Source organism: Pongo abelii, chromosome 5, assembly GCF_028885655.2.
Source record: "Pongo abelii isolate AG06213 chromosome 5, NHGRI_mPonAbe1-v2.0_pri, whole genome shotgun sequence".
NCBI classification, from domain to species: domain Eukaryota; kingdom Metazoa; phylum Chordata; class Mammalia; order Primates; family Hominidae; genus Pongo; species Pongo abelii.
In genome coordinates this window covers 25,412,054-25,439,094 of record NC_071990.2, presented here as the reverse complement: position 1 = coordinate 25,439,094, position 27,041 = coordinate 25,412,054, and the positions used below count along the sequence as shown (strand labels likewise).

General features: G+C 40.9%; 1 protein-coding gene across 13 annotated transcripts in view; it reads right to left on the bottom strand.

Moving 5' to 3' along the window:
* CARMIL1 (capping protein regulator and myosin 1 linker 1) overlaps positions 1 to 27,041 on the bottom strand; it is a 349,638-nt gene that overhangs the window by 265,803 nt on the left and 56,794 nt on the right.

The window sequence follows — 27,041 nt, the reverse complement described above, 5'->3', positions numbered from 1 at the left end:
TTTTCCACTTATGCCAGTAGTATCTGGCCTGATGGGGAGCTGCACACAAGTGGAAGAGCAGTTAGCAAGCTGATGTGATTATCAGAGTTCTGGGAACCGGCCTTAGTTCATTTTCTGTTGCTACAACACAGTATCACAGACTGTGTAATTTATTTTTCAAAAGAATTTTTTAAAAATTTTTTTTAATTTATTTTTTTCTTTTTCTTTTTCTTTTTTGCTCTGTCTTATGGGTCCTGAAAAAGAAATGTATTTCTTACAGTTCTGGAGGCTGAAAAGTCCAAACTCAAGAGGCTGCATCTGGCGAGGGCCTTCCTGCTATGTCATAACATAGTAGAGAGCATCATATGTTGAGAGAGCAAGAGCATGCTAGCTCAGGTCTCTCTTCTTATAAAGCCACCTGTACCATCAATGGGAACCCCCCTGATAACCTTATTTAACCCTTATTACGTCTCACAGGCCCCACCTCCAAATGCAACCAACATATGGATTTGGGGATTAAGTTTCCAACACATGAAATTTGGCGGACATTTTCAAACCATAGCAAAGCTCATGACTAAAAATATAGCTACTTATAACTGTAAATCCTGAAATTCCTTTAGCAGGATACAAAGCCTTTCATACCAAGAAAAATAAGAAAAAAGCTCTGCCTGCAACTGTTCCTAAAACAGGTAGTAAGTTAAAGATAAGTCATTTTCATAAAGATGACTTAAGATTAAAGTCATATAAATGAATTTTGGAAGTCAATGACTTTGTTGAGATCAAGCTTGGAAGGGTGGGGTGGGAGGAGTGTGCAGGGGGGGAAAGGTAAAGACTTTCCCCCAGAAGTAGGAGAAAGACAAAACTAGTTTCACCTAATTCACAGGCCCATCAAGACCAAAAACACTGTTTCTATTTAGAGGAATGACCCATATTCTAACTTGCAAAACTATAAACTACCTGCAAAATGTTGCCAGTTTTAAAAGAAAAATTCATCAGAATAATGAATAAGAAAAAGTATTCTTAAATACAAACAAGATTTGAGGGAAACCTCAAAATCTGCTCAATTATATATATCTTCTACATAAAGATCTGAAAATGAAGACTTTATCATAAGCCCCTAACATAATGAAAACAAGTCTCAAACACTCAAGGGTAGGAAAGCCTACTCACCAAGCACACCCCCAAAGCACACTCAGGCATTTTTAGGAACATTTCCAACATGTTTGAAAACAAAATGGGTTTCAGATAAAACCTCAACTTAACTGGGACAGCCATGTTTCCCAAGCATTCTAGTTCTTGAAGGTTGCTATGTAAAACTGAGTGATGGTTTGGACATTCCATTACACTTAATAATCCTAAAATCACATGCATATGGCTGTCAGCATATCCATTCCTCAACATGAATAAGGGAAGGTCTAATCACAACATTTCAAATTAGCTAAGACATCAGATGGGAAACCCAGGCTGCACACTTCCCAATATGTCCCTGTTACTCTTTCTCAACAGTCCCCCTGCAGTATCACAGGGCCAAATCTCTCCTCTTGGACACAATAATTTGAGCAGCATTTGCCTTGGCTATCCCAGTCTTCTCCTCTCATTGGCCAGAAAACATGACAGAGAAAAAAATATTGCCAAAAAAAATTTTCTGGTAGTTGAACTGAATTTGACACAACAAAAAAGGTATGTAAGGTTTAGCAGCGATTCCAGTGGGCTTCCAGAAATCAAAGTCCCCACAGACTAAACAAGTTGGAGACAAGAAAATTAAAAATCTGCCTGCTGAATAACTGTCTATGAAAGTTTTCTTACAAGAAGCCTGGTTATCTTTTTAGATTCTCATTCTTCACTGCAAGATGTTCTCTTCTGTATTTCAAAGAGAAAGTCAGTCTCTCTTTTCTTCCTTCTTTCCCTCCCCCACTCACACATACAAGAAATAGTGATTTTTCTAAATTCCTTTTAAAACTGATGGAAGGAGGGAGAAGCCTAAGTATTCTTCCTAATCCAATGTTCTATTAATAGAATTTTTAATGCAGTGCAGGTTTTACAATACTGTAAGCGGGAAGACAATGAACAATGACTGTATTGTGCCACACCTGCTCCCCCACCCCTCAGGGAGGCTGAATGATGTCTTATCTGGCATCCCTCATTTGGACACTGATACACCTGTGAAGTGACAGGCCTGCCAAACTGCAGAAAAAAGTTCTCCCTTTTACTCTGTTAACATGCCTAACATCATTTAGTCCAATAATGCCATGTTAAAAAAAAAAAAAGTTAAACTTATTTTTCCTTTTTTAAAAACAAAGTGCTTTAGTTTCTGCAAGACTAAACCATTCAGCCAGACTTGGCCAAACCTTCAATTTACACAGTGGGACACACTATAACAATTGGCCCAAATACCCTAAGGGAAAAGCCAGACTCATGGATTCAGAAATGAGAAAAATGCCTCCGACTTGCCTTCCCGATTCCGCCCACTGTGCACATCAGTGCACCCACAGGAAATGATTCCCATTTCAGTTTCTCTGTTGCAATAGTCAAGGGAACGCAATCCCAATATCAGGAAAAAAAATTAGCATGTCACTGGAGTGCAAAGGCTGCTGGATCATCAGAGTGCTTCCTCTCAAATTCCAAACACAAACCCACATGCCCCAAATGCTACACTGACCCAAGTGGTTGTGTGCCTGCCTCAAAGTTACGCTCTGCTGAGTGTCTTCTTATTTATCTTTGAGCGCTGTACCAGCTTAACAGCTGATCCTTCTGCCCTCTTGGGTCCAGTGTCAAATCTGCCAGGAGAGCCTCATCAACAGGCAGAACGAGCCTCAGTGAGCTAGGGGAAGCCAGAGGTCAGAGAAGTATGCATCTGAGAAATCAGCCTGCCCTGTCATGAGGTTCTGAAACACTAGCTCACTGAAAAGCACATTAAAGGGTTCCAACAGCAGGGCTGAATGGGTGTCAGCACAAATCAGTGAGTCCAAGTCCTTCCGGCTTCCTTTCCTGGCCAGAATGGGAGAGTCTTAGCTATAATGGCATTCACAGACTTCTGCCCAGCAGAGCAAGCCAAGAGAGAGCCTTCTATTAGTAGCACCCAAGCAGCCTGTGACCACGGTGCCCAGTGTCCATCTTGGCAGAAAAAAAGACATGCTGTGATCCCAATAATAAATGTACAACCACCACAGAATACATTGTACATAGAATGATGATACTTCATATTTAGCTTCCAACACTAAGCTAAATGATCAGTAGTCTTGGCCACAATGACCATATAATAAAATTGTTATAGTAAGATATTTCTACAGTGCAATGCCTTCATTCCCATGATAACTATTCCCATCTTTGAATCCTTCTCAAGTTGTTACGTTACTTAAATTGCATATACACCAAGTATACCTGTTTTGCAGTGCATTCCCAGACATTATTTCTCAGAAATGTATGGTACACATTTCCACTGCTTGCTACTTAGTACTCACTTCAGCAATATATCACTTCTTTATAATAAAATGGCTCTATATGCCCTATCATAGAGTAAGGGGATTCACCAAATTATTTTTCCCCCTTAGAAGCGTTGCTTGACCTGGGTAAAGAAAGTTCAAAATGACCACTTTATATATACCTTATGATATGCTTTGTAAGTATTGCAATGTTTAAGTATAATAGGAAACATCTTAATTTTCTAATTTTGACTCTTCTTTATCTATAGCATGTTCTCTAACCCCACCCCCCAAAACAATAGAAAACTTTATATTTTTTTTTGCATCACATAAAAGTAATGCTTCTCCTACCTATATATTCCCACTTCTTTTCTACTGTCTACTTATATGTTTTTTATGTATCACGTTCAAGTAACACCTCTCCTACCTTTATATTCCCACTTCTTTTCTACTGTCTATATAATATGACCAGAAACAAAAGTATAAGCCAATTACAATGCTTCACCCAGAAATGAAATCTATCTTTTACTCTACAGAAGAAATATTACAGTCAACATAACACTGTCTGTTAATGTTTTTAAGACCACAGCCAACACACAAGACAAACTGTGCTCACAGTTTTGCTCAGAAATGGTTGGCCCATGCATTAGATAAGCTAAGTTTATTCTTAACCAATATTAATTTTTATTACCAAAAAGTTAGTTTAAAATGCATGTGAGGTACTTCTGTGGTACTCCTTATATGGACAAAACCAGCAAGAAAGATAAGTCAGCCCAAGCTGTCAGACTAAATGCTTACAGCCAGCTCAGTTATAACTGAAAATGTTCATCCTGCACTAACATAAAATCATAAAATGTACGATTTCAACCTCTGAGATAATCACACCTAGAAAATGCAACCGAAAGTAATGTACCTGCCATACTGCATTATTTCCACCTTATTGATTAAAGCTGAAATAGGTATGCTAACTTCATTGACCATCTACTTGTTGAAAAGGCACTTTTAACTTAAGAAAGTAGTTCAAGCTTCTCATTTCATTAACCACAGAACTACAGGCTGTTTACACTGAGAAGTTTAATGATGGAGTAAACTGCAACTTCTCAAGGCTTATTAAAATTAAAGAATTGGAATCATAACTCCATAAATATCTATGTGTTTTGTTTTTTTGTTTGTTTGTTTTGGTTTTCTTTTTGACACAAAATTTCACTCTCTCCCCTAGGCTAGAGTGCAGTGGCACTATCTTGGTTAACTGCAACCTCTGCCTCCCAGGTTCAAGTGATTCTCATACCTCAGCCTTCCAAGTAGCTGAGATTACAAGCATGTACCAACACACCTGGCTAATTTTTTTGCATTTTTAGTAGACACGAGGTTTTGCCATGTTGGCCAGGCTGGTCTCGAACTCCTGGCCTCAAGTGATCTGCCTGTCTCAGCCTCCCAAAGTGCTGGGATTACAGGCATGAGCATCTATGTACTTTTCAACTGTTGAGTTTTTGTGGTATAAATTCATGAATCTGAAATTTCAAGTGCTTTCAAAGTGTAGCAAGGAAACAGAACCTGACAACAACCATCTATGTAGTAGGAAATTCCAGTTATCTAATTGATTAAGTTTATTTTAGAGGTGAGTACTCCTGAGAAAAACTTCATTCAAATCACAGAATTTCCTCAAACCTTACAGAGTGCCAAAAAAAACACAATCACTTCTGCTGAGCCTTAGAACACAGTCTCCATCCTACCCCAATAGTTAATCCCAGTAAAGGTAGCCATTCTGAAGTTAAGACCCACACCCACCTGCAACGTAAGAGCTGGAAGTAAAGAAAAGGCTGCCGTTCAAGGGTTCCGGAAGAGGATTCTGTTTTTCCCACCATCATTCACTAAAGACTACACAAAGAGCATCTGTCCAGTCCAAAAGAAGGTCTGCTGGACAGACCACAGATTGCCAGGGGGCCTGCCTGCTAAACACAAATTAATGACTAATTCATGAATTCAAGAAAACACCATACAAGACTCTAGCAGCAAAAAGCTCAATTAGCTGAAAATTAAACAGCACCCAACACCTGTGATGTAGCTCCCCAAGATAAGAACTTGGCTGCCAGAGGGCATTAAGAATAAGGGCACTAACATATGGGCTATTTGGAAGGGAGAAGTGCCAGGAAAAACAACCTTGTTCATCTTTCCGTGCTGGGACCTTGTACTAAATTGAGAAAGTATTTTCAGCCGAGTTACTTGGTGAGGTTTACACCCTAACCACCTAGAATCCTTGCTGCTCCCAGATATTCCCTCTCTTTAAACCAAATCTCTGGTTTTTCAACCCCACTTCTACTTAAGCATTCAACTAATGAAATGGTAAGGACTGTAAGAGGACTTGAGCAAACTCACTGAATGGCTGACACAGAAGTCTTAGAAGGAGGAAAGTCCAGCCAAAGGAACCTCTTTCTTGTACTATAAGCTAGGGGCATTTTGTGGAAGGAGTATAAGTAGCAGGGTAAGCAGTGAATGTACAAGTGTATAAAGACATGGCTCACCCTACACTGCCATAAAAGATAGTCAGCAGACAAGACGGAAAAGTTCCAGAGATCTGTGGCACAGCAATGTCAATTGCTGAAATGCACAATTAAAAATGGTTAAGATGACAAATTTCATGTGGGTTTCTCTTTTTACCAGAATTAAAAAATTTTAAATTAAAAGAAAGATATTTAGCAGAAACAGCTCTCAGGCATTTATTTTGAGAGGCTTCTTTGGTTTGGGTTTTTGTTTTTTGTTTTTGTTTTGTTTTGTTTTTTTCTTTTTCCAGACAAGGTCTTGCTCTGTCACCCAGGCTGGATTGCAGTGGTGCGATCATAGCTCACTGCAGCCTTAAACTGCTGGGTTCAAGTGATCCTCCCACCTCAACCTCCAGAGTAGCTGGGACTACGCAACTACTCTGGACTGCTACGCAGTAGCAGGTGCACACCACCACACCCAATTAACTTTTTTTTTTTTTTTTTTCGTAAAGATAGAGTCTCCCTATGTTTCCCAGGCTAGTCTTTAAACTCCTGGCCTAAAGCGATCCTCCAGCCTCAACCTCCCAAAGTGCTGGGATTACAGACATGAGCCACCTGTCCTTACTCTGAGGGGTTTTGAGGCACTTAGTTATTTGTAAACTGGATTGAAAATAAAGGTAATCAGGAGGAAAGTAGTATTCCTGGTGTCTTGCCCAAGACACAGAGGAAAGATTAAGGGTAGTCAAGCCACTGAGAGTTCCTTCTTGGCTCATTCATGTGGTTATAATATCAGAAGCATCTAGTATATTTATGTTGACTCTAAAGTCCTATGTAGGAAACTAAAGGGCTTGGGGGTCCCAGAGGTCACATCTTTTTATTTTACTAATGGCCTCGCCTTTGGACTGTGGCTCTAAAGAGCTACCCAAGGAGACGGTGTTATGTTCTAGATGTACATCCCTCCAGAATATTTGGAAGAGAGTGTCTGTCAGTAGACTTGCCAGCTTGATCAGGATGACTTTTCACTGACATCTAAGAAAGTGTGGGAGTGACTGTCCAGGTGACTCCCAGGTCAGCATCACACTGGGTCTATAAGCAGAAGCTTCAGGGGTCAAATTTCCTTATTGTAAGAGAGAACTGTTGGAATGGATATAGATCTGCAACAAAATTAGACTCCCTCCCAAAGCAGTGGATTATGTCACCAGAAACGTTGGAAAAGTCTTTGATGAGGTCAGGCTGGGCTTAATTCCTTCCCAACTCAAGTTTCTGTGGTCTATTAGCTCAGGAATGTGTTTGGTTACAAGTAAAAGAAAACTCAAACATTTTTTATCTTTTCACTTCACCACCCTTAGCATGCTGACTTTTATCTTCATGTTTGTTCCCTCTTGGTCACAAGATGCATGGATATTCTACCTCCAGGTTCAAGCTCATGTTGAAAGCAGAAGAAGCTGAAAACATGAAGGGGCAATCCTCTCTCATGGAAGCATAATTTTCCTAGAAAGCCACAGCAGGGCAAGTACGGTGGCTCACTCCTGTAATCCCAGCACTTTGGGAAGCCAAGGAGGGAGGATCACTTGAGGCCAGGAGTTCAAGACCATGTTGGGCAATATAGCAAGGCCCTGTCTCTACAAAAAAAAAAAAACAAAATTAATTAGTCGAGTGTCGTGGTACGCCACTATAGTCCCAGCTACTCGGAAGCTGAGGCAGGAGGATCACTTGAGTCCAGGAACTGCAGGCTGCAGTGAGCTATGAGCACATCACTGCACCCTAGCCTAGCTGACAGAGCAAAATACTGTCCCAAAAAAGAAAAGAAAGCCACAGCAGACCCTTCCACTTATATTTAATTGACCAGAACATATCATATTGCTACCTCTAGTCCAGAGTTTCTCAGCCTTGGCACTATCGACATTTGGAACCAGACAATATTCTTATCTGTGGATTATCTATTTTTATCTGTGCACTATCAGCATCCCTGGCCTGTACCCCGTGGATGCCAGTAGCACCCCATTCCTAGTTGTGAAAATCCAAAATATCTGTCTCTAGACACTGCCAAATGTCCCCTGCAGGGCAAAACTTCTTCTAACGGAGAAGCACTCTTAGACTAATCCCTCCAGAAACTAAAATGAAAAGGGTAGTGAATGGTACAGGGTCAGCCAATAGACACTGTCAGTAGCAAATTCTCTATGTCTGTTTCTTAAATGTCTAGTTCATAAATTTTTCTTAATGAGCTTACTCACTACCATGCTAAGTATGTTGAAGAATGTAAGAGAAACATACAAAGTGCCCTCATCTTAGAAGTACTAACAATAAAATTTGGAAAATCAAGATTGATGTACGAGAAACAATCAGAAAAAAATACATTATAAAAGGCTAACTAAGCCATAGAGACAAGCAAGACATCCTTCAGCTGGCTCAGAGCAATGGGGATAAGAGCACATAACATGCAGCCTAGAGTCCATAATGAAAATGTCACTTCAGAGGTAGAACTTGTGTTTGAAGACTAGAAATAGTTAGACACATGGCAAGAGATCAGGAAAACAACATAAACAAAGATCAGAAAACAAGCACTGTTAAAACCTCAAGATCTACTCTGATAGACCTGGGTTCTAATCTGAGACTTTGGGACAGCATTTACCCTGTCTGCACCTCAGTTTTATCATCTGAATAATAGGGATAATAACACATCTCTCCTAGGATTGTTGAGAGACTCAAAAGAGAACAAATCAATTACAAGAGCATCTAGCACACAGTAAGCAATCAGTTGTTATCTTCTATTATTACAATTATAGATATCATATTATTTAACATAATCATAATTTATGAAGAGGAGACATCTATCAGGAATCAGAGAATTCTTGCTAGAGAGCAGCTGTCATATCCTGAGCAGGACAGCCAGAACCTATAGTTGGTGGGTAAAGCCAGGCTTGTGATGGCCAAAAGATAGCAGCTGAGATACAGGCAGGGCAGCAGAAGCCACACAGAAGCACCATCCACACCTACAACAGGTGGTGGCAGGAGGGGTTGACTGGAACCTGTGGATGAAATCAAGTGAGCTTCATGGCCAGCAGCCATGGTCAGCTTAGTAATAAGACTGTAGTTATTAAGCGACTGTAGCTCACAAAGCATTCTTACATAGTATCTGACTGATTCGGATATAATAAGACTGCCCATAGGTAAGAGAGAGCTACTCCAGCAAGATAGTTTTTTTAATTACTTGAAAAGTCACTGCCAAGCAAAGTGGCAAGAAGTGGGAAATATAAGACTTGCCTTCTATTAGTACAAGAGACATGAGTGTGAAGCAGAGAATGACACACGTAGTGTCTTTCATAGACACAGAGAAAATAAATAAGCTTTAAAAAAACATTTACCAATCTGCACTCTTACATGTTAGCAGGCCACCAGTGGGCCTTCTGAGTCCTGAGTTCCCACCTTCCAAGTCTCAATTCTTTTATGATCAAGGGAGAAAAATAAAGTCCACTCAAAACTATCTTCCTATTTTTCTTGTCAAGGTTTCTCTAGTAGTTAACTTACACAGATGCTCCCCTGAGTTATATACGTTAGTCGTATACTAAGTTTAATAAGTTCTACAGCACATAATAAAAGCTTGAAGACACATAATAAAAGTTTAGCCTCACCTCAAAAAAAAAAAAAAAAAGTATCCCACAAGTACCTGAACACCACAGAGAAAGAGCAAGATGACCAGGTTGACGGTCCCCATGGCATGGTTTTCGTGACTGCTCCCATCCTCCATTGTCCAGTTCCTGTTACCTGGGGTCTTTTATGTAGTCACCCATAGATGAATACTTTTTGTTTTTACTGTATCCAATACATGTTTTCAACTTCTGTGAAAATTCAAGGTGCCAAATATTTTCTTAAACATTTAGTCCTTGCTTGGTTTTGATAAAATTGAACATCAGCAAAAAAAAGAAGACTGATACAATAAAAACCTATGCCATGAAACTAGTGAATAGAAAAAAAATCCATTTATTATAAATGGTTTCTGATAGACCCAGTATCACACCACAGAAGCAAAAAGGAGCCGTTTCCTGATTTTGAGGGCAGGCTTAACTCCTAGCACACAGAAGTGCTGAATAAGATTTTTTTTTCATACTGTCAGGAATAATAATCATAACACTGGGCACTTTACATATGTTATTTTCCATAATAGTCATTCACTGTGGTGCATCATCATTGTCCATTATTTATAAAGGAGGACAACGAGGCTCAGGGAGGTTAAAACAACTAACCCAAGGTCAAGTAGCTGGGCTGGAATTCCAAGTAGCAACTGTTTAACTTCAAGTCCCTTGTTCTGAACCATTATGTAACACTACCACACCATGAATATAATGAAGGAAGTGAAAAGGCAACCTCGCATCCATCTAAATGCACCAAAACCCTAAAGTGAGGAGTTAAGTATAAACTTTATTAAAGGCAAGAGGTGTGAAAACAATTTACGATTTGCAGTCTCTCCACATTTGTTCTTTGTACTTTGCTTTACCAAGGTCTAGACAACAGGCTGCTCACCCTTTCCCACCATCAAGTACAGCAGAATCTAGAGCAGCTCTGTCCAATAGAAACAGAATATGTGCTGTGTCTGAAGTTTAAATTTTCTTGTAGCTACATTTTTTAAAAAGATGAGAGTATCTTTAATAATATTTTATTTAACCTCATATATCCAAAACATTATCCTTTAAGCATGTAATCAATATAAAAAAATTATTAATGAGACATTTTACATCCTTTCTTTCACAGTAGGTCTTTGAAATCCAGAGTGTATTTTATAATCACAGCACATCTCTTACAAGAAAAAAACAAACAACCCCATCAAAAAGTGGGCAAAGGACATGAACAGACACTTCTCAAAAGAAGACATTTATGCAGCCAAAAAACACATGAAAAAATGCTCACCATCACTGGCCATCAGAGAAATGCAAATCAAAACCACAATGAGATACCATCTCACACCAGTTAGAATGGCAATCATTAAAAAGTCAGGAAACAACAGGTGCTGGAGAGGATGTGGAGAAATAGGAACACTTTTACACTGTTGGTGGGACTGTAAACTAGTTCAACCCTTGTGGAAGTCAGTGTGGCGGTTCCTCAGGGATCTAGAACTAGAAATTCCATTCGACCCAGCCATCCCATTACTGGGTATATACCCAAAGGACTATAAATCATGCTGCTATAAAGACACATGCACACGTATGTTTATTGCGGCACTATTCACAATAGCAAAGACTTGGAACCAACCCAAATGTCCAACAATGATAGACCGGATTAAGAAAATGTGGCACATATACACCATGGAATACTATGCAGCCATAAAAAATGATGAGTTCATGTCCTTTGTAGGGACATGGATGAAATTGGAAATCATCATTCTCAGTAAACTATCGCAAGAACAAAAAACCAAACACCGCATATTCTCACTCATAGGTGAGAATTGAACAATGAGAACACATGGACACAGGAAGGGGAACATCACACTTCGGGGACTGTTGTGGGGTGGGGGGAGGGGGGAAGGATAGCATTGGGAGATATACCTAATGCTAGATGACGAGTTGGTGGGTGCAGCGCACCAGCATGGCACATGTATACATATGTAACTTACCTGCACATTGCGCACATGTACCATAAAACCTAAAGTATAATAATAATAATAATAATAATAATAAAAAAATCACAGCACATCTCAATGTAGACTGGCATATTTCAAGTGCTCGGTGGCCATATGTGACCAGCAGCTACCATACAGGGCCACACAGATCTAGACCCTTAAGAGTTACACATACATATAACACCCCTTTAATAATCTCTTCCATGTTTCTATAATGATCCAAAGAGGGAGTGCTCTACTCTCGTTTCTATGCTTACACACTTCTGGGATGAAATTACAGGGATACCATCCAATGAATGCCTGAAATTCCACCACGGTAGCTTACACTCAATTCTTTAAATACACTGTGCTTCAAGTTGTATTTAAACAAAAATGCCCCAAAAGGGGGAATACTCTAAGCTAATATCTGTCTATCATTAAACCTTAGGTTACATGAAGGGAACTGACAGCACATCCAGGGAGAGTCAGTAGGGGCACAGAAGACAAAAATTAGATGGCTGACTTTTGGCAAACCTCATCTCAGATTCTATTAGAAGTCCCTGTTCCAAACTCCCTCTCTCCTCAAGAACTTTAAAGGAATTACTTCAATAACTCCTTGTCAAGAATAACTATTATCAAGAAACACAAACAGGAAACTACTGGGGCTTCTCTGATTTTCAACCTAATAACTTGAGGCAAACACTGCAAACTCAAATGCCCACAGGAACCCGGGCAGGCCCCAAAAATGAGAATAAGGGGTCAGATGAGACTGTGCCCATTTGAGAAGGCAGCCTTGACCCCAGCCCAGGAGCCCATGCCTGGTGAGACGGTGGCCCCAGTGCTGCAGGTCATCTGATTTATCAAAATAAGTCACAAATCTGGATTTTCAGGCTCATCACTTGATTTTTACCATTAGTAACTCATAATACTTTAGATAACCACATACAAGTAAACAGGAAGTGACTACAAAGCAAATGCACCAGTCTACAAACTCTAGTATTTGAGGGACACAAGCAAAAATACTAAGAATAGGCCTAGACCTGGAGGGGAGTTAATACTGCATCCTCTTTCAGCTATCATCTTTGCTGCTCAAAGAAGCCAAAACCATGCCCACCCAGCTCTCTCTTAGACTAAGAGGAGCAGGCAAACGCCAGACAAGGCGAGGTGGCTTTCTGCCACTGTGCTGGTCCCCTGAGGCATTTCCATTTATAAAATGAGGGGGCTGGTGGAGGCTGGACGTGGTGGCTCACACCTGTAATCCCAGCACTTTGGGAGGCTGAGGCGGGCGGATCACGAGGTCAGGAGATCCAGACCATCCTGGCCAACATGGTGAAACCCCATCTCTACTAAAATTACAAAAATTAGCTGGGCGTGGTGGCATGTGCCTGTAATCCCAGCTACTCGGGAGCCTGAGGCAGGAGAATAGCTTGAACCAGGGAGTTGGAGGTTGCAGTGAGCCGAGATTGTACCACTGCACTCCAGCCTGGCAACAAAGCAAGACTCCATCACAAAAAAAAAAAAAAAAAAAAAAAAAAAAAATGAGGGGACTGGTTTATATCAGGGTAGTATCAGGAGGGTGCGATCCTTGCCCATAGTGAAGGGCCCCCTCAGGGCCATGTGATCATTCCTGGTGGTAAACACAGACCCCAGGCAGCGGGAACTACCAATCTTTTAAAGAGAAGCCACAAACATAAATTTTTCTGGAAAACCTTTTAGTCATTAAATTTTGGAAAATTCAAATCATATTTCCAACAGTATATGAGCCCCACAGGGCCACCCGTCTGTAGCCCCCGGATCAGAATGTCTCCCAGTCCCAACAGTCTATCTGCCTTAAACCTATACAGCAGGTCCGTGAATAATGTCATTTCATTTGGTTAACAACATTGATGAGAAGAAAAAGAAATCAATTCCTGACTGGGACCACTGTCTGCTGTAGAGTTTGCATGTTTTCACCATGTCTGAGTGAGTTTTTCCAGGTTTCTAGTTTCCTCCTACATTGCAAAGCCATGCACATTAGGTTCACTGGCATGCCTAACTGTCCCAGTCTGATTGAGAGAGTGTGTGTGTGCATGTGTATGTGCACCCTGCAGTGGAATGGAGCCCTGTCCAGAGTTGGTTCCCACCTTGTGCCCTGCCTGCCGGGATACTCTCCAGCCACCTTCAACCCTGAACTAAAGCAAGCAAGTTGAAAAATGAATGAAGGAAGGAAGGAATGAATACAAATTACTTTCAAATTTAAATTCACCGAGTAGACAATAATCATACAAATACACAACAATAAAGATGAGGTACGAAAGCACTCAGCAAGCTCACTATATTTGTTTTTAAAACGTGTGATGGTAGGGAGGACTCTACAATTTTCACTTTGCAAACATTTACTCCTTGATTTAACCCATCACCAAGATGACTGCTATCACTCACTGATTCACCAAAAATTGGATAATTATCTTGTTTTTATTTTTATTTTTTATTTTTTTACGACAGAGTCTAGCTCTGTCACCAGGCTGGAGTGCAGTGGCACGATCTCGGCTCACTGCAACCTCTGCCTCCCGGGTTCAAGTGTTTCTCCTGCCTCAGCCTCCTGAGTAGCTAGGATTACAGGAATGCGCAGCCACGCCCAGCTAATTTTTGTATTTTTAGTAGAGATGGGGTTTCACCATGTTGGCCAGGATGGTCTGGATCTCCTGACCTCGTGATCCGCCCAGCTCGGCCTCCCAAAGTGCTGGGATTACAGGCGTGAGCCATCACACCTGGCCTATTGCTCTTTCTTAAATGTATGTATAACTCACATTTATTTCTATGTTTAAGACTAGAAGTGCTTTAACGGCCAGGCATGATGGCTCACGCCTGTAATCCCAACACTTTGGGAGGCCAAGGCGGGGGGATCACCAGAGGCCAGGAGTTCGAGACCAGCCTGCCCAACATGGTGAAACCCCATCTCTACTAAAAATACAAAATTAGCTGGCTGTGGTGGCGCATGCCTCTAATCCCAGCTACTAGGGAGACTGAGGCAGGAGAATCGATTGAACCCGGGAGGCGGAGGCTGCAGTGGGCTGAGATCGCACCATTGCACTCCACCCTAGAGCAAGACTCCATCTCAAAAAAAAGAAAAAGAAGTGCTTTAAGTGTTTATATAGACGTTTGATGATCTTTTGTAACTAGAAATCTGCAGTAGGAACTTAATTGTTGTTTATATCAATGAGCCTGTGGCCAAATTGGTTTCCTTACATCATGTTTCACTTAAAGTCACAGCTTCCAAGACCCTATCGATGACATTAAGTGAGGACTTACTGTACACTCTCATGACTTCACCACAGCATTAACTTAACCTCCTTTCTCTATCCATGTAAGTTTGAAAGTGGTGCTACTACTGATTGTAAGACTAAAAGACAAATGAATAAGTAAAACATGATATCCTGGATGAGAACCTGAAATGGAAAAAGGACATTAGTGGAAAAACTGGTAAAAATCTATATAAATTCTGCAGTTTAGTTAATGGTATTGTACCACTGTTGATTTCTTGGTTTTAATCCATTTACTACAGTTAAATAAGATGTTAACATTAGGGAAAGCTGGGTAAAGGGTACATGGGAACTTTCTAAACTACCTTTGCCATTCTTTCATATATCTAAAATAATTTCCAAGTAAAATGATTTTTCAAAAACTCAAAGAACCATACCCCACTCAAAAATGTTAATTTCACAGTATTTTTTTAAATGAAATGCTTTTGAAAACTTACTAGGAAGCAGAAATATGAATTGCTCTGAATCTTCTTCACTCTGGTTAACTATGACACTAACGGAAACCAGAAAAGACTAAGAGAAAAACCAGAGTGCACCAGCCTGGGTTCTGTCCTTTGCTTTATAGTTACGCGCAACAGCCAGTGGTGCATGGGATCAACGGGCTGTTGGTAAAATACCATATGGCTAAATTTAGGTAGTTGTGATTAACTTGACTTTGAGAAACTGCCGCTCAATTGCTTTTTGCCTATAATACAAATTAGCTTACATTTAGAGGACTGGAGACATTATTTCCCAAACAAGAGAGGTAGAACTGAAGTAATAAATACAAAAGCTTTGGCATAGAATGCTGCAAACTGCACAATAGACAGATATCAGTGCCTCTTAGAGAGGAGATTATTGACATCAATAATGTATGGTCTAAACATTTGAAACACCACGTTAAGTTGCCCCATCCTTACATCATCACATTTCCAAATAGCCCCCTTAAATCTTTTTTGTTTTTCTAATAAGGCAAGATACATTTAAATAAATAAGCTGACATATTTCCAAATGCATGTAGAGAGAACTGTACCATGAATGGGACTCACTTAAAGCAGCATGAAAAGCTGTAGGAACTCTTCTCTATTTGTATTCTGTCATGCCTAATATTATGCTTTTAAATTAATTTGACACCTGTAATAAATATACTTTAAGAGGAAACATGAAATAAAATAATTAGCTTTATTAGTGTACTGTGGCAAGCAGATTTACAGTGACTTCAAGCCAAAATGTGCCTAGAGCCAGAAATAGTTATTTTTCTCTTAAACAAATACTTATGACGCCCTACCATGACACAAACTACGCCCTAGTCCCCAGGAATAAGCAATGAGAAAAACAAAGGTCCCTGGTCTTGTGGAACTTATACTCCAGTAGGAGAGAAAAGAGACAAGGAATAAGATAAATGAACAAAACATATACTCTATTAGATTATGCTAAATACTAAGGAATAATAAATTAGGCAAGGGAGAGAGAAAGTGTCAGGAGGGGTGTGGAAAGTTAAGATTGGTGGCCAGGGAAGTCCTCACTGAAAAAGTGACATTTGAAGACCTGAAGGAAGTGAGGGAGCGGGATAAGGGATCATGAGGACATGGATAAAGGGCAGGAAGTTAAAGGGAATTCCAGGCAGAGGGAAGAACAAATGCAAAAAGCTCCGAGGTAGACTCAGGCCTGGACTGTTTCAAGAAACAGCAAGACCAGAGGGGGAAACAAGGAAACAAGTGGGCAGGAAGTGGGAGATGAAGCCAGAGGGTAATGGAGGGCTAGGGCACACCACAGCTTGTCGGTCACGGTAATCACTTCAGCTTTTACTCTGAATGAGATGGGAAGAAGACTGACATAATCTGCACACAGCTGATGACAGACTGAAGGGGATAAGGCTGGAAGCTGAAAGACCAGTTAGAAGGATACTCTGCGAATCCAGGTGAAAAATTATATGGCAGCTTAGACCAGGGTGATAGCAATAAAGGTGATAAGAAATCAACTCTGGATATGTTTTGAAGACAGAGCCTATAGGATTTGCTGATGGGGTATGTGAGAAAGAGAAATCAAGAATGACACCAGACTGGGCGCAGTGGCTCACACCTGTAATCCCAGCACTTTGGGAGACCAAGGTGGGCAGATCACTTGAGGTCAGGAGTTCGAGACCAGCCTAGCCAACATGGCAAAACCCCATCTCTACTAAAACTACAAAAATTAGTTGTGCATGGTGGCAGGCGCCTGTAATCCCAGCTACTCAGGAGGCTGAGGCACAATAACTGCATGAACCTGGGAGGTGGAGGTTGCAGTGAGCAGAAATCATGCCACTGCACTTAAGCCTGGGCAACAGAGGGAGACTCTGTCTCAAAAAAGAAATAAAAGAAAAGAATGGCACCAAATGTCTTCTCTTAAGTAAGTGGAAGAGCAGGATGCTATTAACTGAGATGGGAATGACTGTGGAGGAAGCAGATTGGAGATTGGGCATGTTATGTTTTGAAATGCCTGTTAGACGCATCCCAGGAGAGATGTCCAGCAGGCAGCCAGATGAAGGGGTCTGGAGTTCAAGAGAGAGATCCAGGCTACAAATACAAAGGCAGAAGTCATCATACAGGTGATACTTAAAGCACTGAATGTAGATATGATGAGGAACAAGTACCCTGAAGCACTTTGTTTAGAGTTTGGAGCGATAAGGAATTAGCAAAGGAGACTGAGAAAGACCAGAAAAACCAAAAAAATGAGGTACATGTGTGTCCAAGCAGTCCTGTAAAGAATGTATTTCATGGAGGGGAATTACTGACTGTGTTAAATGCTGCTGGTAAATGAAGTAGGAAGGAGTGGGTCCTGACCATGGGCTTCGGCAAGGAAATGCCACCCGTGGCCCCGAAAAGCACAATGCCAGTGGAGTATGATGAGTTAAGGTGCAAACTTGACTGTGATGGGCTCGGGATAGAATGGGAGGGGAGATGTTAGACCTAATGAATACAGATGACTCATTCAAACGTTCTGCAGTAAAAGCAAGAAAAGAAACTGGCTAGTAGCTGGAGGAGAAATCAAAGTCAAGAGAGGATGTTTTTATTTAATAAGAAAAATAATAACTCATATGCCAGTGGGAATTAGGTAGAAAGAAGAAAATAGATGACATAGGAAAGGGAGGGAAAATTTCATACAGCAATGTCCTTGAGAAGGTACGTGTGGATGGAGATAGAACATCATGCCCAAGGAGGTGGGAGCACAGGCACAGATGCAGGCAGGTGGTGGGTGTGCTGGTGGCAGTCTCTACTGATTATTTCTGGGGTTTTTGGTGAAAAAGGAAACAACCAAGAGTAAGGAGACCATGGATGTTTGAACAGCAAGTAGAAAGTATGCAACAGTTGTCTGAGAGAGTGGTGGGAATGAACAGACAGTGGAAACACAATGAGACTGCCAGGTAGCATCAAGGGCCCACTTAAGATCTGTGATCAGCTTAGAGTGAGACAAACAATATGGTGGTGTGGTTTTCTCCAAGCACATTTGGCCTCATGGGTGCAAGCACAGAACAGGTGAAGAGAGAGAAGGATTTAACCAGAACTGTGATTTAGTCAAGCAAGAATGACCAAGCGTGAGGGGTCAAGGGTGATAAGGATCTATGCCATGGTAGACATTACAGTGGTTGATCGTGGACTCCAAGCTGGGGAAGGGAAGAAGTGAGGACATGGGGTGAGTGTGGGTCCGTGAAGACGTGATGGATTCAATGGACTGAAAATCCTGGTGGATCAATGGACTACTGAGGTTGGAGGTACCACATGAGGCTTGCGAGAGAAGAGGAAGTGGTGATAAGAATGGGATGTTTCAAAGTGAGTGATGGAGGCACTGAAGTCACCAGTGATGAGAGGATCAAGATATGACCGTGGGATGGAGTGAACATGAGGATTGAAATCCTGGAGAACTCACAGAAGTAGTGTTGGAGAGAGGGACAGTGAACCAGAAACAAAATTTTTCAAAGAAAGAGGGGAATGACCACGTGGAAGAGCAGAGGACTTGCGACAAGGAGGCAAAGTGGGCCATGCAGAGACCTGAAAGTCAGAGGAGGTGGCATTTCAGGAGAAGGAGGAGCAGCACTATGAAAATAGCATAGAGGAGGCTACCCCCAGCTCTACCCATGGTGCACGGGAAAGGTGAAAAAGGGTGGCCACTTGAGACGGCTGAAGGAGGGGCAGTACTGCTAGGAGAGACCCAAGTGTCCAATAAAGCAAGGAGATGAAGGCCATGCTCCCAGACAAGGTGAGGAAGTGGGGGGTTTGCTAATGACTGATGGTGAGCACACAAACTGTACAGTGAAGGGGCTTCATGAGTTCCCTAGGGGAGGGAGGCAGGATTGGAAAAGCTGAAGTAAAGAGGCAAATGAGGATCAGGACACGGGAGTGAGAGATGACACGGGAGTCCAGGCTTCCTATGGTGACTGACATAAACAGGAATAAGAGGTGTGATGAGATTGCTTCTGAGGGTCAAGCAGAGATTGGTGGAGAGGCTGGGAGTACAGAGGGTCCTTGCCAGGAGTAGCATCACAGGGATCCCACTTGACCCCTACTAAGGAAGGTGAGTGGCTGAAGAAGGGAGGGAGGATGAAGAAGTACAGACTTACCCCTTGTTCATGGATCAGCAGAGGGACATTTTGTAAAACTGGCTTGTCCAAAAAAAAAAAGCAAAAATACTGATTTTAGCTAACTCTCCGAGTAATTACCTTCAATCCTCTATGTGCAAAATAAATTTAAATCCTCTCTAATCCCTATTCTGCATTTTTTAAAATTACAATTCAAACTACCCAAAATTTCATCAACTCCAGGAGAGTGCAGGAAAGCACACACTGCTTTAGAGTGATGCACTGGTCACTGGATACTATAAAACATTCCACATTGAGGAAACACCCAATGAGGTGCATTCTTCTCTAAGTGCAATCTTAAAAAACATCAGAACAAGAAGAAACAATGCTTAGGCTGGAGCACTTTAGAAGGATTCTTAGAAGGAAGCCGTGTTCTTGTTTTGTGTTTGGAAAATAAGATTAGACAGATAGTTGCATCAGATTTCCTGACAGGATTATTAGAGTGCGGTTACCACAGTAACCAGTAAACTACATGTGCAGCTGGAGGAGGAGCAAGGTAGAAGGCATCTTTTTCAAAAACAATTAAATCCTATAATTTTAGAGCTGTAAAGGATTTCTAAAAGCCCTGTAGTTGAATCCTTTGCCTAAATACCCTAGACAGTATAAAGTATTTAAATATAGAGAAACTATAAGAAATGCCCTTATAAAAATCATCCAAAGAGAAAAATAAGGTGAAAATGAAACTTTTTGGTCAGGAGTTGGGAGGTGCTAGAAAACTTAGTAATAATAAGTACATAAAATAAAGAAGGATTTCAAGCCTAACTAGAAAGAGGCAAGAACATACACTTAGCCCTTCCTATAATGCTAAGTATTCCCTTTTCACTAATCCTCACAATGTAACACGGTTACAGATTAAGTGTCAGAGCTGGGATTTGAACCCAGGTAGGCCTATCCCAAAATCAATGCTGCCTCCTAGAGACTCCTGATGGCCCAGTCCACAGGTGAGCTGCAGTAAGAAGAGAGCAGCAAGAAAGCAGGTGAGCATCCAGCCTGCCTTGGTCACCAAACAGCTCAGTAGCTTAGGGAAAGTCACTCCCATCCTCTCTGAACCCAAATTTCTTCATCTGGAAATGAGACTAAATGGCCTCTTCACAAATGGAAAACCAAAGATCCAAATAAATCTCTGGCCAGTTTCAAAGATACTAAATCGCATTCTCAGAGGAAAACTTAATGATCGAATCACCCCCTGACGTTCCCATTCCATCTGAACCATTCTTATGCCAAAGTCTCTCCCATCTTACACCTACATTCTTCTAAATGTGGGCTGCCCACTAGCTAATGAACAGACTCACTGCAGCTTTCAACAACTAGCCATAGTAAGTTGCTAGCAACTAGCCCTGAATATTTAAAGATATCAACTTCTTTCAAACAATGCTTTCCAACCTTTTCCACACCAAAGTGCACCTGTGCCCCCTCCTCCGCCTTTCTAGTGTTATTTCTGTTCCCATGCTTCCTCACAGATCATCACGGACTTGGTTGAATAATGTGGATCCAAAATGTTCTCAGAACCCTGTGGAGAAATTCTGTCGGGCTAAGAGGCTTAAATTCATTTAGAAAAAATATGTCTGTCTTATTACTTCTCCAACATATTTTTGACATTCTGAGTTTTCTGTTGTTGTTGCTGTTGTTTTGAGACAGAGTCTCGCTCTGTTGCCCAGGCTGGAGCAGTGGCGCAATCTCAGCTCACTGCAACCTCTGCCTCGCAGGTTCAAGTGATTCTCCTGCCTCAGCCTCCCAAGTAGCTGAGACTACAGGCGTGTGCACCACGCTAATTTTTGTATTTTTAGTAGAGACTGGGTTTCACCATGTTGGCCTGGCTGGTCTTGAACTCCTGACCTCAGGTGATCCACCCGCCTCAGCCTCCCAAAATGCTGGGATTACAGGCATGAGCCACCACGCTCGGCCAGCATTCTGAGTTTTCTATATATAAAAGATAAATGGACAACAGGAGTTAAAAGGCTATGCTCTATGACTACCCACAGCCACCATCAGTTCCACTCAGAGCAAATATATTCTTTCCTTATGACTCTGAACACTTCTTTCAACAACTTTTTTTATTGTCTCTGGCACCTTCTGCAAGTCTCAGATCTCTCTGGAATCTGACTACCTCAACTTAAATCCCAGCGCAGTTACTTAACTAGCTATGTAAATGACAGCAAATACCTAAACGCCCAAAGCCTCCCGTTTACACCTCTGTAAAAGGGCAATAATAATACCATCTACTTCATAAGGTTATCATGAGATCAAACAAGGATGTGAGTGCTTAGGACACTGCCTGACACACAATATGTTAATATGAGCTAAGATCACTGCCAGTCCCTCCTGATTGTGAGCCTTCTATCTTGTGTGTGCTTCCTTTTAAGACTTAAGTTCATTAGAAAACTGCCACATTGTGACACTCCTTCCTTTTGGTACTTACCCCTTATCTTCCACAATGGAATCATTTATTACATGGTCAGAATTTAAATATCTGGGAATTTCCTAACTCCTCTACTGACTTCTGGACTATGATCTGTCCCTTAGCAATTCTTATACAACTTAAAAAAAAAAAAAGAAAAAAGAAAAAAACCTTCACTGACAGCCTTCTCCAGCATTCCTTTGTGAGGTTTCTTCTACTGACCCACCTGCACATTGAGGCATTTGGATTTTTCCTCGTAGCATGTAGTTCATGGTCTGCTGATCTGCCCAGAGTAATTAATGCTCCTGTGGCCAACAGCATATATCTCAAAGATAGGTGGCCAGGGTTTGGGGTTCAATCTTACATTATGGAACAAAGCTACATGAATTGGCCTATCTGGGCATTACGTACTCTGCTCTTTGGTCTCTTTAAGTGTCATACCCTAAACCAATGATCCAATATTCTTGGCCTCCAACCAAAAGCAATACATTCTAATCAGATTGTTCTTAGCCATTTATAAATTCCTACAAGCTAAGCGTTGTCAAATAAGGAATATTCTATACTCAAAACATTGTGACAAAAACACTGGTTCAAAAATAGCAATCATTTTAAAAGGCATTAAGCTACACACTGAACACTGAAGGTTTTAATGGAAATTGACTTTAGAAGTAAGGAGAACCCTCTGCTTCTTTACCACGTGGCTTGAAAAATAAATGACACTCTAAATGAAGGTCTGCCCAACTGGGTTAATTGGGGAGAAGGTCAGATTCAGATGCTCAATCAAATTTCTCTTTTAGTTCTATTTAGCAAATAGTCTCTGACTAGGGTAAGGCTAAAGAAAACATCTTAAGGGTATGGGCAATGGATTTGCAAGAATGGAAAAGTAATAAGGAGCCAAATAAATTATAAAATCGATGATTTCTTTATGCTCGACAACAATGCAGGCAGACTGGGCATGATGTTGGGATCTTAGAAAGTGGGGAGGGGCATCTACAGCCAATTCTATTTTAATAAAATCACCATAACCTCCACCACGTACTGAGTATGTGCCAGAAAATGACTATGTGAAGTATTTTATATTATACCTCATTAATCTTTATAAAGGCCCCAATGGCACAGGTTATTGAGGTTTAACACAGGTAAGTAACTTGCCCAAGGTCACACTGAGCAGGGCTGGGATTCAAACTCCAAAGCCTTTAATCACTGCCCTGCATCTACACCAGCATTCCTGCATCTGGACACCCACTGCCCAGCCAGAGGCAACCTGACCCTGCTGAAAACTGAAGCTTCTATCTATTATCCTTGCCAGTACTGGACAGCACAGCCAAAAAGACCACAAATCTGCCTAAGGCCACACTGCTGGGAGATACTTTTGTACTCGAGAAAGAATATCTGAGATATCTACTACCTGAATACCAAAACAAGGAAGAATACTGAAAACTGGACAGACTCCATGATAGGAATCAAAGATCAGCCTAGAAAAGGATTGGGCAGAATTCATAAAAGGAAAAAGATGTCCTTCCCCTGTGCTACATTAAAGAAATAACCTTGTGTCAAGGAAGACTCTAATTGACCCTCCACAAATCTCACTATGGAAGAAGAGAGAAAATAAGGAAAATTTAACCCCACCCTCATACGCTAGTCAGAACCAACTAGTTATCTGCAATGTCCAGAACTCACATATTCAAATGACTTCGTAAGAGGACTCAAATAGTTAAACACAGGAAAATATTCTCCTTCCCAGGCTAGGCTTATTGGAGATAGTGGGTGTGCATGAGAGAGGTGACACTACACACCTGTCCATAATACAAGTAACAATTTCTTGATTTTCACCTCCTTTAGTTTGTTGTGGTCATTTTAATTTATTTTATATTGATGGGGACAAAAATGGGAACAAACTGAGAAAAAAATCATGAAAAGGAAATTCTATATTTTTTTCATTCATAGAATGTATACATTTCATCAAAACTATAATATAGCCTTTAGGGGCCCTCTATGGGAGGATTCATGCTGGCAGAGACTCAAATTCAGAAACAATGGGATCACCCTTCAACTCTCAGCATATAAAACTTATGTGCTGGTTCTTTTCATTTTATGTAACTTTCAAAGTACAAAAATAGCACAACCCAAGAAGCAACATTTAAGTGTAAAATCCTTCCATAAACAGAACAACTCATTCATCAAAATAGTTTGTTATAACCGAATCAATGGCCCACTTAGTGGAAAAGTGCTAAACACAAAGAATTTCATTGAAATCAGATTTTCTGAGCTGGCTCTATAAAGTAAGTGCAATAATTTACATTTGTTCATAAGTAATGACATAATGGCAAAACTACCACCAAAAGTGTAAATTCTCCTAACAAAACTAGTCAAGAAATAAAAAAAAAAGTAGGACCAGCTTTTTTCAGTAAAACATATAAAAGAACTGCTAGGACAATCTGTGGTATAATCTGCATGCTATTTCCATCTTATGCACAGAAAATGAGGACTATGATCTGACAAGAAACCTGTGCAAGACAGAGTCTACCAAGGGGCAAAAGTTCTGGAGACAGAGCTTAGCAGCACACTGTCATAGCAAGTGGAGCATTGTACTCCTGTAACATTAATGACTGAGTATTTGTAACTATAAAATATAGTACCCCTTTTTTTATACTAACACCTTATTTATTTTATTTTATATTTTTATTTTATTTATTTTATTTTATTTTATTTTATTTTTTGAGACAGAGTCTTCCTCTGTTGCCCAGGCTGGAGTGCAGTGGTGCAATCTCGGCTCACTGCATCCTTTGCCTCCTGGGTTCAAGCGATTCTCCTAACTCAGCCTCCGGAGTAGCTGGGATTATAGGCATGCGCCACCACGCCTGGCTAATTTTTGTATTTTCAGTACAGACGGGATTTCGCCATGTTGGCCAGGCTGGTCTTGAACCCCTGACCTCAGGTGGTCCACCCGCCTCAGCCTCCCAAAGTGCTGTGGAAGAAGAGCGAAGATAGGGAAAAACTAACCCTACCCTCATATGCTAGTCAGAACCAGCTAGTTAGTTCCTAAAGCCAGATTACAGGAGTGAGCCACCATGCCCGGCCACTAACCCCTTTTTGTTAAAAAATGTTTTTCATATCTTTAACTGAGCCAAAATATTAGTCGCTAAATGAAGAGTTTACAAAAACTCACTATATCATGTCCACTCTAACCAAACATGATTCTTTGTTAAGAGAACATTTTAGTACTTTATTTCACTATGCAACAACAGAATCATTCACTGCACTGTCTTCATTCCTGGCTGGCCTCCTTCACTCCACTTGAGGAGCCTCTGACCCACAACCATTACAATCGCCCTTCACACTTGTGTTTTCTCTATAGCACCTTTCAGAGAACACCACCATACAGTTCAGATGTCAATGATGCCATTATGGACACGGCCCTTTTAGACGATGTTGGCTGGTTACACCATTGTGTGATAAGACAATTAACTTGACATTCAATTTTTTAGAGTTGGTCTAGATTTCATATTTCTTCCAACATCCTTATGCTACATAGAGGTGAGATCATCAAGGTTAGAAGACATGTGCCGGATTACTTTAATATAACTAAAGAAACAGAAATGTACAAAGAAGTCTCATAGTTCACAAATGTTAAATGGGTCTTATGCAATCCTCAGGAAATGATACTTAATGCGAATATATGGGAGAAAATACTGGAAACTCAACCATCAACACTTGAATTTTGAACAGATACAGGGCTGATTTGCAATAAGATACTTATTAACTTAGAAGGAGAGCTGTATGGCAATAAGGAAGTAGAGAAATGCATTTGGCTATCTCTACTTTGTTTTAAGTACTAACAAATGATAAGCATTAGTTTCCTTAAGCCTCATGACATCATACTCCAACATAATATATGCCCTGACAAATAAGTACTACACTTATTCAAGCAGGCATACAGTTTAAACACAATATATTTATGTTCAATTGATATGCTGTCTTTTAAAGGGCAACTGTGCCAAAACTATAAATGTTAGTGGAAAGAGAATTTCAAAATGAAATTCCAAACGGCTTGTGACTCTGAGGAAAATATAGATTTTAAAGTTTACAGATATATACATTGCTCCTTAAAGTGTACATCTAAAACCCTAATGGAAATAAATCATTTTCTGGAACAAAGCAGGGCATAACTTAACAAACACTAAAATAAGTGTTCTGTGTTTACTGACTTTTTGTTTCACTTATTCACGTAAGCAACATTTATTGACTGCCTACCATGTCCTATGTACTATAAAAGGGGCCTGAGGGTACAAAAATGGAATCAGACTGGTTTTCCAGGCTTAAAAGCTAGTAATACTAGATTGTGAGCAACAGGATGTTTGTATGTGCACCTTCATGAATGATTCACATCCATTAACTCATTTAATCCTAAACAACCTTAAATACTATTAATTAGAGATGAGAGCTAAAGCCCAAAGAAGTTAAGTGATTTGTCCAACGTCACACTGCTGGGAGCTGGGTTTGAACCCAGGCAACCTGAGACCACAGCCCACACTCTTTGCTACCATACTGCCTTAGGCTGCTCACAGGGGAGGTGAGTAGAGTAGAGTCTGTCACTGGCAGGACTTCCTAGGGAAGCACATATAGAAGCTGAGTCCTAATGGCTGAAATGGGGAGAGGAAGGTATTCTGGTCATAGGATGGTGCAACAACCTACAAGCATGGAGAGATGAAATCTGTCACTGTCAAGACAGCAAGTAGTTCCTAAAGCCAGAATAAGAAGGGTGCGTGCAAACAGGACAGGAGAAACAGCTAGAAAGCGGGGCAGGGGGCAGAAAACAGTACCTAAAATCTGGGGGTTAGGGGAGACATTAAAGTTTTTGTTTTTATTTTTTTTCTCCTGGAAATATGGAAGATGGTTGGAAGGGGGATGAACTAGGAAGCAAGCTGCGAAACAGTCTAGGGCCTAAACTGAAGTAGTTGAATGGCCGAGACTATTTCATTGGGCCAGCACAGTAACAGGGCAGACAGAGATCCCACCAGGAGTGATTAACTTAGACACACGTACTCTTCCTATAAAAGACATGTACAAGTCCATATAAGGTGAGTCTCATTGCCTACAAAGGATGTAGAAACTAGTGACAATAAACAAAAATCTGGATGCCAGCACAGGGCAGGGGAAAGCACATTGAGCATGCACTCAAGGCTTTAGCGCCCACCCTGCCGCCCCACAGTGAGCACAGCTCACCTGGCCACTCAGGTGCTGCGTTCTCTGAAATTAGTCTAGAAATGGAC